Below are 13,750 nucleotides of genomic sequence, written 5' to 3'. Positions count from 1 at the left end.
GCAAACAAGAGACTGTTCTCAGATGGAGTATGTGTGTGCGTTGTGGCTAAATGTATCAAATGGAATATATTAGAAGTCAGAAGTCAATGATTTACCATGACACTGAATAAAAAAGTGCAGCCATTTCCTCCTTAACAATAGAGCTCCTGCAAATATCCTTCTGTGCTGAGTTACCCAGAAAGGTTTCTCTCAGGGGTCAAGGTGGTCTGCCACTTTGCAGTCTTCAGTAACCCATAATGATATTGTGGTTGTTATATTGTTGTTGCTGCTGCTATTTTATTGTTATTATTTTCTTCAGCTTGCTGATACTTTGCCATATGCCAGCTCAGAGGGCTTTGGAGCAGCAAATCTGTATATTCAGCATGAAGTAAAGCCTAGGGCTAATTGCACCCCAGTCCTGCCTGAGGGGAGATGTGTGAACCCACAGAGTGGGAGAGCTGAGCCTCCCTGCTTCCCACTGGTAGGCAGATCCCAGGAAGGGCAGCCTCTGGTGAGCCCACTGGGTTTTGGTGGCCTAGGGCATGGCTGCCTGCCAGGGCACACCACTCTGTCACACCAAGTGACAGAGGTCCTGCGTGGGAAGTGCTCCCTGGAATCATGGAACTCACCTGAGGATGTGCTCAGCACAGATGGAGACACCTCCCTGGGCCAGTCTGCTACAAACGAGGAAGCACAGGGTGGTAGCACAGGGAAACTCGCTGCAGTTTAGAATCACAATGTGAAAAACAAGCAATTGTAGGGATTTGCTGCCCTCTGGCAGGATTTTTTTACAGCTCAGTTTTTGTGTGAACTACAAGTGCAATGCTCAGCAATAGTGCCCAGCACAGCAAGGTCTGCATTTTCCATCTGTTTTTTTGCCAAAGCTGCTGACCAGCAGTGCTGCAGCCTCCATGGAACCCTCCTGGAAAGCCAGAAGGACATGTTGATCCCAGGCATGGTGCAAGGAGCAGGGCTGCTGGGCTGGCAGGAGGTCCCTGTCCCTCTTCTCCATCTCTCTGCAGCTATGGGGCAGCCTGACTCTTTGAAGGTAGTGCTTTTGTTGATTGTCTCCTCAAAAGAGCAAACTGATAATCATCTTCCAGTTTTGGCTGTGCAGCTTTTTGGTGAGAAATTCAGTTTGGCCTCCCTCTAATGCTGACAAGCCCTGAGTGTCTTTGCCAAGTTTGAGTTCTAGTATATGCTTTCTGAGAGATAATCAGGCTAATTTTCTTTAACAGCATTTTCTAAAAGGCTCAGTAATGCTGCTGTGGCTATGTGGGATGAATTTTTTTGAGTTTGAAAACCCAGGTTTGCTATGTGCTGTGAGTCTCATGGGGTGAGAGTCTCTGACAAAACATTGAGTTCTGCAGCGTCTGCCCCATCCTGCACTGCTCCTGCTCCAGGGCTGCCTGGTCAGCAGGAGGAACAGGCACACCTTGTATGCTGTAAAAAAATCTGTGCCTCAGACTGTCAGAAGATTATACCCTGAGAGCATCAAAGGCTTATTAAAAATACCTAGGTTGGTTACCTTGGATGTTGATGGTTTCGATGAAATTAAGTTATGCTAGGCTTACCCTAAAATAGCAGAAAAACAGGGGACTGGGGAGGCCCATAAATGCACCTCAGGTGCATAGATATCCCTCAATATTTCTGTTTTGAGAGACAGAAAGGGTAGCATAGCTACACTATTCCCAGCAGTACATATGTAACTGCCTGGCTGCCCATATCCCACCCGTGATCCTCATCTCTAGTAGGTCACAATCCCAGGAGAGATAAAAAAGTAAGCTAGGACTGAGAAAGAAGTACAACAATAGAGCTCAAATACAAATCTGTGATGGTTGATTGTATAGGTGTGTGGGATTTTCCCAGGGTTTTGAATGCAGGGGAGATCTTGGAGCTGGAAAATTATACAACTCTCTCTCTCTTCCACATACATATATAGGTTTTGCTGTAGGGACCTTGTGATTAATGATGCTGCCCATGGTAGTGGCACAGGCCTTAGCTACAAAGTCCACATTGCATCTGCAGTGCTGTGCAGAGATATCAGACATTGTCTGAAAGATACTAGCTGCACATTATAGTGGAGGCAGGCTAATAAATAGCTCAGGACAAGTGTTCATGTATCTGCTTTATTGCTATCAAGGGTTTGAACTTGGATCCCTTTATGGTACTGCACAGTGACAATGAAATATATGTGCTTGTTTAGAGCTATTTGGAGTATCTCTGGCTGGCATTGCATAGACAGGCCAGGGATGCTCATGAAATTGTGAAGGTGGTGATAAAAGCCAAGGTTTGTTTTCAGAGTCACTGTGGTTGTTATTGAGAAAGCTTGAATGATAAGGAAACCATGTCTTCATGAGACTTGACGTTGCTACAGCCACAGCCACTAAGATATCCTGGGGCCCACTGAAGTGATGGAACACCCTCGGTGAATTGATGAGAAAAGTAACTGTGGTATGCTGGTTACAGACTTACACCAATTTACTTTGGCTGGGAATTTCCCCCTTTGTTTGGGTTAGATTGTGCTCACCTTGTTTCTTCAGTGTTAGCACAATAGATGCCTTAGAATTGACCAATATCAATTCATATATCTATATATGGAATAAATACTAATAGCTCTTCTGTTATATTTTACAGACAGACTGGGAGATCTGCCCAATGTCATCCCTTAAGTTGCAAAAGTACTTCCTGGAAATAGGACACAGTTCCATTGTTCACGTTTCAGCCCCTGGCATGGCTGCACAAAACATTCATCTGGACTTCTCTCACTTTGAAATCAGCCTGACCACTAGTTAGGGAGAGAAAGCCTTTCAAGGCTCCTGGAATGCCTGACAGAACTGTTTGTCCTGAGGGACGATGTACTGAACCCGAAAATCTTCTATATGGTTTGAAGGCCCCTAGCTAAGGCAAGAGGGCAGGCACATCGCAGGTAATCCATGTTAATGGTGCCATACCCTAAAACTTCAGTGTTCAAACCCATCCAGAGAAAAAAGACATGGCATTAACTATTAGATCCCAGCTGAGGTGTTCACTGGGGTAGCTGTCACAGATTGCACACACTGGAGACCTCAGTGGGCCTGCAAATGAGTGTGGTGTAAAGGATGTCTAGAGAGGAAAGTCCAGGAAATTCATAACTGAAAAGGGATATTTCAACAAATGATGTTGAATGTTATCAATTTCCTTTGAAGAAAGTGCAACAACTTTTATGAAGGAAACAATTGCTTTAGGAATGGAAAGCAAACCAAAGGGCCTGTGGGAATGCTACTTATACCCTGACTGTCAAAATTACAGTTTCCATGATCAGAACTACACTGGCTCCTGCCCAAAGAGTGAAGTTTTGAGGAACAATGAATTTTCCTGTCTCTGAGATAGCTTTTCAGCTCTGTATCTTTCCATTGACATTTAGAAACCCCTTGGAAACAGCCAAAAACATTTTGTACTTTTCTCAGTTTAGGTTGAATGAATCCATAGGGATTTCCTCCATGGCATCCCAATATTATGCTTGTTCTGTATTTATGTATATCTGACTAGGCCATAGAGAGGAGTCTTTATTATTTCTCTCTACTGGAAGATTTTGCTGGAACAATGTAGGCTGCATTTATCCTTTAACCATTCTTGCAGATGGTGCATCAGGATGGAAAACCTCCTACTTGGGCCAGCTCTGATGGTTCATGCTAATTATCCACATGCTTTAAAGAGCGCAATGTTCTGAAGAAAAAACACAGCATTGAATATACTTTTTTTCCTCTTTTGTTTGCTTTAATTCCTAACTAGGCTGTACTCAAGCAAGCATTTGAATAGATTAAAAGGAGTTCAGAAATTTGATGTAGTACATAGGAGGCTGTTAATACATTATTCCTCCCTCATGTACTTTCTTCTATTCAGGTATGCAATCACTAATCCCCAGACACCTGCCCTTTTTTTAGAAGGGAAACTGAGGCAGAAATGTTAACAACTTGTTCTGACATAAGAATGGAAATTTGGAACCAACAGTCTTTCTGCATGCCTCCACCTAAAAAACGTATAATTTAGTTCCGTAATACCTATGTTGGTCCAGGCCCCAGAACAGAGGAGTACTGCTCACATCAGCTGAGCACATACAAACACACACGTGACAGTATTTTTGAGATAAGTCCATTCTCCTTAGAGCCTGCTCTATGAGCAGGACAATGAAAGACATCTCCTTGGAACAAAATGAGACAGGATGTAAATTTGAAAGAATATTGTAACTGAAATTCTTAAAATTTGCCAATTGTTGCACTTTGTTTTTCATTTAAGGTTGCACAATGCTGGTATTTCCCTTCTGTAGTGTGGGCCTATTTACAGTTGCTTTTTCTAGGTTTTTATAAGAATCTGAGTGAGCTCCTAGGGAGCAAGAACAATGCATGCCTTTGGAATCACAGCTTTCAAACTGGAGAGGGACTGGAAAACAACTGATTGACATAGCAAAATGGCTCTCTCCTTCCCCTTATCAACAAAAAGAAAACTGAGGAAATGTTTTGGGAAATTCTTGTGTGAAAAATCCCACTTTAATGAAAGGATTTAGATTGCTTCTAGTAATTTATGAGTTATCAAATAACTGTGATTAATTTTTTGCATCAAAGTGGATTAAATGTATTTTTTCCTCCCTAAGTAATTTATTCACTTCCTTATTACCAACATCTCAGGAGTACCTAAGTTTGCAACTTCAGTTTAATACTCACTGTAATCTAGACCTTTAGCAAAGGTAAGCAAACCTTTAGCCATAATAAAATATAGTTCATAGGGACCAGAATGAAGCCCTAGTCTGGGAGACAGCCTCATAACATACTGCTGGATTACTTTAGAAAGGCTGTGAGATGCTGAATTAACCTGACAGTGATATCTTTACTCTTTTCACTGTAGCAAGATCTTTTTAACACTATTGGAGAGAATACCCTGGGAACTGCAGGTGTTGTTATTTGGTGGGATATGAGTTTAACTTCTTTAGAGGTAAACCTTAGCCTGGCTCAAATGCCTTGTGCAAGATCCCCATTTTACCCTGTTAATAAAGAGTATCTGACTGCACTAGTCCTGAGTACTTGGCACCAGTAGAGCTGAGTTCTTAACCAGTCTTTGCTGTCCTCCAGCCAGGACAACATGGAATGTGGTCAGTTCTTCCTGGCCAAACAAGCCTCTTGTGAGGCAGCCAGCAGTAGGAAGCCAATGGCGAATACCAGGCAGTTTGGAAGACTGTCCCTCAGTAGTTATCATCCTGGTCAAATTCCCTTCCAGCTGGGTAAAACACTAGGAAATTATCTAGAGCACGATTAGCACACCAGACAAGGTCTAGTGGTGGTGCTCAGCAATTTGCCAGGTTATAAGAATTGTCCTTGTGTGTGGGCAAGAAAAATAAAGCAGGCTGTTAAGATCAGATGGAGAGCTTTTGCAATACATATCAGACCTAGCCACGTTAAAATCAAACATTGATTTTTGAGACTTTGCCATGTCCCAGAGTTTTCAGGAAGCTACACATCAAACTTTGTCACAGAAAAAGACTTTTGCCTTAAAGTTGTGTGAAATGGGTGTTCTGGGCTTTTTTTTCTCCTGACAGATAGTATAGAAAACCCAGCCAGCATGAGAATGAATGGCTGAAAATAAGTGTTCAGTTGTCCCCAGAAAATTCAATTACTTCAGCCAGTTTTTTAAACATTTGGATGTGGTCTCTGTCAGAATCAATATTAATTTCCTTCTACCCCAGTCAAGTGACAAAAGCAAGCTTCTGGAGCTTCTCCATCAGCTCCAGACACCCACAGTCTTGCCACACAGCCATGCTATCACCTGCTTTTCTAGCATATATCATGGCTTCAAAGATCTACACACTGGTGTTTCCTGGGGAATGCAAGTTGCTGAAGTTATTTGCTCCTCAACAGGATTGTATTTTCAGTATAAAAATTCATAACAATCCTTTAAATTAGTGAAATTTATGTTAACCCGGATGAATTAATTAATTTAGGCTCCTTAAATATTGCATATTTTTTAGAATGCAAAAGGAAAAAATAAAGTGGGTAGTCTCATATTAGCCAAAATTTGTACCATTATCAGAACAACTGCAGAGAAGTGCAAAAATGTGTTGATTCTGAATTTGAGCCCTATGTTATCAACATCACAGCAGCAGCTGAGGTGTGAAGGAGGCATCTTTGTCAGGACAATATATCATATGTGCAAAGAACCTGGAGAGCCTCAGCGTATCTACACTTAAATTTTAAGACCTTCCAGATCTTGGAATTTTAAGAGCCTCAACATATCTACATTTAAATTTTTGGGCCTAATATTTTTTAAATATTCTCCTGGGCTTTGGAGAATCCAGGATTTATTGTGAGAGGAGAAAGATCAAGTGAAGATCTGGAAATAATTGCAGAGACATTGTCTGCTGCTGTGTCAGGGCTATGAAGGAGCTGACTGTGCTGAAGTTAAAGTTGTTGAGGACCATCCAGGGAGCTCTGTAGACTCTGCCTTCCCCAGATTTGCAGTTACCTTCTCTAAGTACTGCTCAGTCGAAGGGCTGGCTTCAGTCAGTCAAGAGGAAAGGTAGAGTGGATCCAAGGAATCGTTTCACATACTCTGCAGCTGGGGGCTGAACATGTTGTTGTCCCAAAGAAAATCCAAACCCTGCAGCTGTGCCCTGGGTTTAATGCCCATAAAGCACAGGGAGAGAGTGGAGCCCCTGGCAGGCTGAGTCACAGATGCACAGACCTCAGGAGCCTGTGTGGCCCTCGCCCCCATGGTCTGAGATTGGGCTGTTCAGCAGTCTTGAGGCCTGGCTCTGCTCAGCTGACAGCCACCACCAGGACAGCAGAAAACTGCTGCTTCTGAATAAAACAGCACGAGGTCACTTTTCTCCTTGGTAAAGAAAGGAAGAGTTTACCCATGCCATACTGGAGGTCATACTGGATATACCATCCTCCCAGAAAATGAATGATGAAGGGAGATTCCTAGTTTCTTTTCCATTTGAGTCAATTCAAGTTCATGTTTTCCTTTTTCAGTGTGATAAAGGTGTTCTTGCTTTGAGCCCTCCTCAAGATGAAAAGGAATGAAACAGTCAGGAGCTGAGAAAGAAAAAGTATTAGTATGTTAGTACATATACTGAGAGAAGAATGCATATATTCTAGTCCAAAACAAATTGTCTCACTGTGTTTTTTTTAAAGCTATGACTATTTAAAATAAAATTAATAAGTAGTGCTAGAGGCAGGAGTATTATATACAACTTTATATTAGCATATGTGTAGCTGGATAAAAAATACACAAACAGATACAGGAAAAACAGGGATCAGTAAGACCTGCGCTGAGCTCCCTGCTTTTTCTTCTATTTGATCCAGGCAAACATTTGCAACATAAAATCCAACTCCCACCTGCTCCTATGATTTCTTTTTGTTTCAGAACCTTAAAGATCCCATCAGGCTTTGGCCTTTGTGAATTTGCACCTCCTAGCAGCTTCTCCTTCTTTAAACATAGGTTATTACCCTCATATATCCTCTGTGAGTTATTGCTGTAATAACTATGCTAGAAAAGCAATTGTGCATTGAACAAACATTATGTTAATAGAGCTCTTGAAGGCAAGTGAGAAGAACTTTCATTATTTTTTTAACAGGATTCCATTGTAGAGAGAAATATTTAAGATTCCACTTAGGTTAGGAGAGACTGTGATTAAACCACAGCCAATCAATAAGAAATTAATCAACTTTACAATGATCCTTCTTTAAAAGAAAAAAAAAACCCCTTAATTCAGGCTATTTATTTTCAAAAAGTAAATGAAGGATATCTACCAAAATTTTTCTGAAGAATATCTTTATAGTGAAGAAAACTAGAGAATTAAAAAAAAAAATTTGTGGAATGGCTTTCTCACAGAAATACATTATTTAAAAATCAGAATATGATTGTGGTGGATTTTTCAAAGTAACGGTGTAAAAATGACTCATTTGACATTTTGCTTGTGCTGCAGGGCTGAAGTACATGTTAGTAGGAAAAAAAATATTTCAACATTTTCTGAGTGGCATTGAATTAGATGTTAGTTTGACTTTCTTGCTGTCTCCATTAAGGTCACATCTTACAGAAAGATAGTCCCACTCACAGATACTGAACAATAGGGGAGTGAAACAGTATTTTATAAAATCTTCTGTAAGTATGGTAAATTTGCAACTGTCTCTAATACCTTAGTGCATCCTGTATAAATGTCTATCCAGGTATCCAGGTATGCAGGCCCAGATTTTTCCCAGTATCTGAATATATCCACTGGAATGGGGCAGCTAAACTGGAAGTGCACCTTTTAGCTGGGAGGGCACCTCCAGCGGGCTTTAGCTGGTTTATATTTCAACAGTCTTGGCAGGGCAGATGATTTTGTGAGGGTCAGGAAGCTGGGATCTGCAGTGTGAGAAGATGAGCAGGGTGTCACAGTGAAGAGATGCTTCCCAAACCCCAGGGACATGGTCTGTTCTCATGGGGAAAGGTGACCCAGGTGCTCCTTCTGACTCCTCTGCTAGCATCCCTCTCTCTTTGAGGCTGGATGTGGCTATGGGAGATATGTTTGCATACATTTGTATCAGCTGCACTTCTGAGATCAAATCCTCTCTCTCCTGTTCTTCTGTGAAGAGCACTTCTGATTTCTAATTTTATAACATTTTGGACTTCTGTTTTCTTCTCTTTGTGTTTCCTGTTGGCTACATTTTTCTATCTTTAACTGATGTGCTGGCATTTGCACATTTCTCTCCTGGGATCAAACCATCATAGAGCACCCTGTGAAGAATCAGGTGCCTTAAACTTCACACCAGGAGTTTCTCTCGGTGCCTATATCCTTAAGATTTAGACATACCAAAAACGACCATTACAGTGACTTACATTATTTTATAGTAAGAGGTAGACACCTCGGGTAGATTTTCAGGCAGGCCTGAAAATCTGCATCTGAGCTCTCAGCAGCTGCATGGTTAAAACTGTTGCAATGTGGGATGTGGAACATAATGCAATGTGTTGTAATAAAATTGACAGTGGAAAAAAACTATTCTAGCTGTACACTTTTTTTCCTGCAGTTGATGGAAGTTATTATACCTACTGAGTGGTAGTGATAAAATTAAGTAATCTCTGTATATCCACAAGAATGGATGCTTTTAAATATAATAAACATACTTTCTCCTATTACAATATAAACTGTGATTCTTTCTTTCATGTTTATGAGACTTAACACTTCTTAGCAATATCAAGTGGAAATAATGCATGAAAATACAAGCCAGGGGGCAGATGATAAGCACAGGGCCCTCTCACTGCTTTTGATGGTCTGACCCAAAGCCATGGGAAGCCAGTGGTAAGCTCCCTTGGTTTCAGCAGGCTGGGGTGCCTCCCAGGGAGTTACACCACAAGGGTCTTGTGATCTTGATAGGTGTCTCTTCCATGTTAGAACATTCCTAAAATAAATCAGAAGGCGTGCATTGCAAGGAAAACATGCTTTAAAGAAGTATGTATAGACACCTAAACACAGAAATATCTAAAAGTGCTTGTTACCCAAGTTGGTAAAGATTTTGATAAGCTACTGAGCATTTAGGTAACAAATAAATATCCTATGTGATTTGAATTTTAACAATACTTTTTGGTATAAGGTATGAGAATAACCTTAAATGTTTTTTGGCCTAACAAAAAATTAACAAGCAGGTACAAATCTGCTAGTATCTCACTAATAATTGAAACCATGTACAGTTCTCAGCACATTGAATCTTTTAGCAGAGGCAAACAAGGCTATTGAAATGGTTTTGTGGATGGGAATAAGAACAGGACAGAAGAAAAGCTTCTCTGACATAATTACCTGCTGATCACCCTCCCATGCTTTTCTATGAGCCACTTTGAAATGGGAAATCTGATACTAATAACCTGAATTTCAGGTTATTTTGAACATTCACTTTTAGTAATTCTCTGGCACTGTGTACCACATATCCCATCAGCTTTTGATAACAAAGACATCTTCTTGTTTCTTTTCTGTTTCCTCTCATCCCAGAAAAGGACAGATGTTTGACACTGGCACCTGGTTGCTGTTATGCCATGAAGTCACTGTAAAATTCATGGCCTTGTTTCTTCACGTAGATCTAATCAGGCAAACCCCATGTCTGTCTGTTCAGCCACTTAGGAGGCACAGATCCATGTGACAGCAAGGTTCAGTCAGTGTTACAAATTAAATCAGCAATTCTGATCCAGTGTAGGCAGCCCTCACCCCAACCATCCTGCCTTATTCAGTATTAAATTATTTTTCTCCCATTAGCCTCAAGGCAGCTGGAGGGTAATGCTGCACCTTCTTGCCCATTTGTGCTGCTTGATATTACAGTCAGGATTTTTCTTTATCACTCAACCAGTTCCAGATGTCTGGATGTTGATCTTAATCCCAGGCTGGGGCTTTGCTGCAAATCAGTTTGACAGTCAAGTGCAAAGTAGATTTGCCTTGGCATAATTCAGGTGCTTAACTCTCTGAAATGATGCTTAAACTCAGCAATAACACTAATAAATACAGCACTTTAAACTCTGTAAGATTGCATCTCACATTCATTTTTAATTGGGTTCTACATTGAAATTGATGGGAATAGGGCTCCTTAGTACACCTAATGAGTCAGATTAATAGTGAGGAGCGTGTTTCTATTATTCCCATTTTTATGTAGAGTGGATTAAAAAGTAACTACCAATCTGAGTCCTCATACCCTAAACCATGACAGATTATTTTATGCTTACATTGAACAATTTAAACACCAGTGTCATTGTACTGAGAATAGTGGAACAAATTATGTCTCATATCTTTTTACACATACTTCCACCTTGTGCTCTACTGGTAGAAGACTGAGGAATTCCACATTCTGAAAATTACAGAATTACATCTAAATTTTAATATATCTTGAATCCTAACCTGCTGAATTGGTGCCTGAATTTTCTACTAGGCTCCAAATTTAATGCAGGATTTTCTAACTTATCCAATGAGGCTGCTTACTCAGATCAGTTTTCACAGTCTCCCTGCAAAATTACAAACTCCCCACAGAAAAATGAAGTCTCAACTAAATGGGACTTTCTCAGTATTTAGAAGTGTGAAAACTGTGGCTCTTTTTTTAACCCTCACTGGATGTGGCTGGTGAAGGCTTGAGCATTTATTCCCTGTAGATTTGTTTAGAGCTGGAGCAGCTCTGCAGTTTCCTGCTGCACATGGAATTTGCTAAGTTAAGCCCACGCTTTTCCAAATCTTCAGGCACAGGTCATTGAAATGGCCTCAGTACTGAAGGCAAAGGCTTTCCTAGCTTTCCTAGTGTCTGTCAGAGTTACACAAACTATGTTAAATAAATAGGACAATGGCGATTTTCTCCCAGAAAGTGGGAGGAAGGACGGCAGCTGAGCATTTAGGGAAAAAGTCTTTAGTTTAAATGACTGCATTTCTGAAATAAAGAGTAATATATGCCTCTGCTACCAAGAAAATCACTCTTTATTGGAACACAGCATAGATTTTAATATCATTCACTTATGGCAACATAAGCACAAAAGGTTTACAAGTAACTCCTAAGAAGGAAGAAGGGGGTGTTCCCATTGGTGGTAAAATTATTTTCTCCACATCTTGAGTATAGTGTTTTTATTTTAATAAGGCTCTTTTTCTTATATTGCTTTATATTCTGCATTGTGTTTTACTGTGTAGTAAATATTAAAAAGTATCTGAGTCTATTAAAGTCAGAAATGGTTTTGGTTATGATTTAAATAAATAGAGGATTAAAGAAAATAGGTAATTTACATTCTGGTCTTGCGTTTATCTAAATGATTATTAGAGTTTCTGGCCTGTAAAATGAAATATCACCACTCACTATCACATATATAATTGTCTTATCTTGATATGCTATAGGCTTCACTAGCAGTGACATGCTTGCCCAACAATGTGAAGCAGACAGAGAAAACAGCATGGCCTAACTTATGTCCAGAAATAAGATCTGTAACTGAAGAGCAGCAGCCCCAAACCAGTTCTGTTTTGTGAGGCAGCTGAAGAAAATATAGGAAGAAGTGCCCTCAGCATTACCAAGTTTACAAAAGTTTTCTAATATATATGGATGTTAGAGACAGACCTGCTATTAGACTTCCCAGAAAATATGAAGCAAGTTCAGGCAATGTTTGTTTATCTCCTAAGACAAAGTCTTTGTCTGTTACAGGAGAAAAGGCTGGATTCTGGAGCTTTCACCATCTTCCTCTGCCACTATAATTCTCCCAAGGCTGTTCAGCTCCTGGGCCTTCAGTTTCATTAGAACATTTGTCTGGAACAGCGAGAGTTGAATGTTTTGAGAAGCAGAACTGAAAAGAGAAAGGAAACAAAATACAACATCTGTGCTGTGCACACAGGCAATATCCACACCTGTTAGGGAATTGGGCTTCACAAGGGATGCAGCTCACCCCCACCAAGAGCTAGCAAAATCCTTCCAGTCACTTTGACAGGAGTGCCAACTTCCATCCAAGAGACAGAAGAACTGTTAAAACTTAGTTGTGGTTCATTATGATAACAAACACACATCTGTAAAAATGTAAAATTTGATTCTGCATTTTGACTTTTATTCCTAAAACTTACATTTATCAGATCCATGCTTTCTTTGTTTCTGCCTTTTTTTTTTAAACCCTGAATTTTCACTTTTTCTCTTGTATTGATTATATCTGGCCCATAAGGAATACTTAATGTCAAAGAGCATTACAGAAAATGTGCTATCTTTCTGAAATTTAGCCAGCTGTTGGATGGAGTTTAAAGCTCCTGCTGAATTTTTTACTATTTCAAAAAAGAATCAGAGACTTCAGTGGGATTTCTCTGACTTATACCAGTTGTGAGTCTGATCCTGAATCTTTCAGAACTGGCTAATTGCTAATAAAATAGAAAACCTTTCAGTTGGTATATGAAAAATAGTGTTGAACTGCCAGTTTAGTTCTTGGCTTTTCTGGTGGAATTTCGACAAAGAAATTTGCCTCAATTTTTTCAGTGGCTGCCCAGGCAGCAATTACAGGTTCTCCTCAAAGTAGCTGCTATGGCCTCTTGTGATGTCCAAAGAGGACCTGTTTAGCATAACTGTGCCTAAAATTAGCACCAGCTCTCTGATGCTAACCAGATTCCTAAATAGGCAGAAGGGCAGTGCCAGTAAAAGATGATCCATGTAGGATGTCAAAGCATTGGTGTGAACCAAGTATACAACAAATAGCAAAAGTCAAATACCCAACCTGAACAAGAGCTCAGCACAAGTCAGGCTGACATCTGCTCCCCCTGAGGCTCCCACTGAACGACCCAAGTTCTGACTCCTTCTGGAGGTGCTGACTACCATCTTTTGGGTAGCAGCTTCAATACATTTATAGCATTGCCATCATTTACAGCTATAGCATGGCCCAGGGCTGGGCCAGATCTCAGCAGCAAGCTGTAAAATTTAGCTTCCTTCTTGCTTCTGCTGTCTATATGCCTAGTATTTTATCTTGCCAACTTCATACATTAATCGAGGGCTGCAAGGTATTTTGAGTAAAGCAGAATATTCAAGGCCAAGCAGAAGACCTAAAATAATCTTAGGCTTGATTTTCTTTTTTTCAGTGTCTGCATGTCTGAGGCTGCTGATCAAGCTGCTTTCATCAGACACCCCTGATTTTGTAGTCCAGTAATATGGTCTATTTCATCTAGACTTACTAATTATTTTTTTAGTCATATGGAGGATGGATGGAAGAGACTGTTTGAGAGATGCCACACTGGCAATCCTCCCATCTTGGATTCCTACCTCTCGGCAGCTTGGCTTACACA

The 13,750-nt window shown here is 40.4% G+C and overlaps 1 pseudogene; it reads left to right on the top strand.

Annotated features, from left to right (window-relative positions):
- Positions 1 to 2,712: 2,712 nt before the first annotated feature.
- On the top strand, positions 2,713 to 3,644 carry LOC135301190 (hyaluronidase-4-like; annotated as a pseudogene).
- The last annotated feature ends 10,106 nt before the right edge of the window (positions 3,645 to 13,750 follow it).

The sequence above is a fragment of the Passer domesticus genome, chromosome 5, assembly GCF_036417665.1.
Source record: "Passer domesticus isolate bPasDom1 chromosome 5, bPasDom1.hap1, whole genome shotgun sequence".
NCBI lineage: Eukaryota > Metazoa > Chordata > Aves > Passeriformes > Passeridae > Passer > Passer domesticus.
This window is presented reverse-complemented; position numbering and strand designations above follow the sequence as displayed.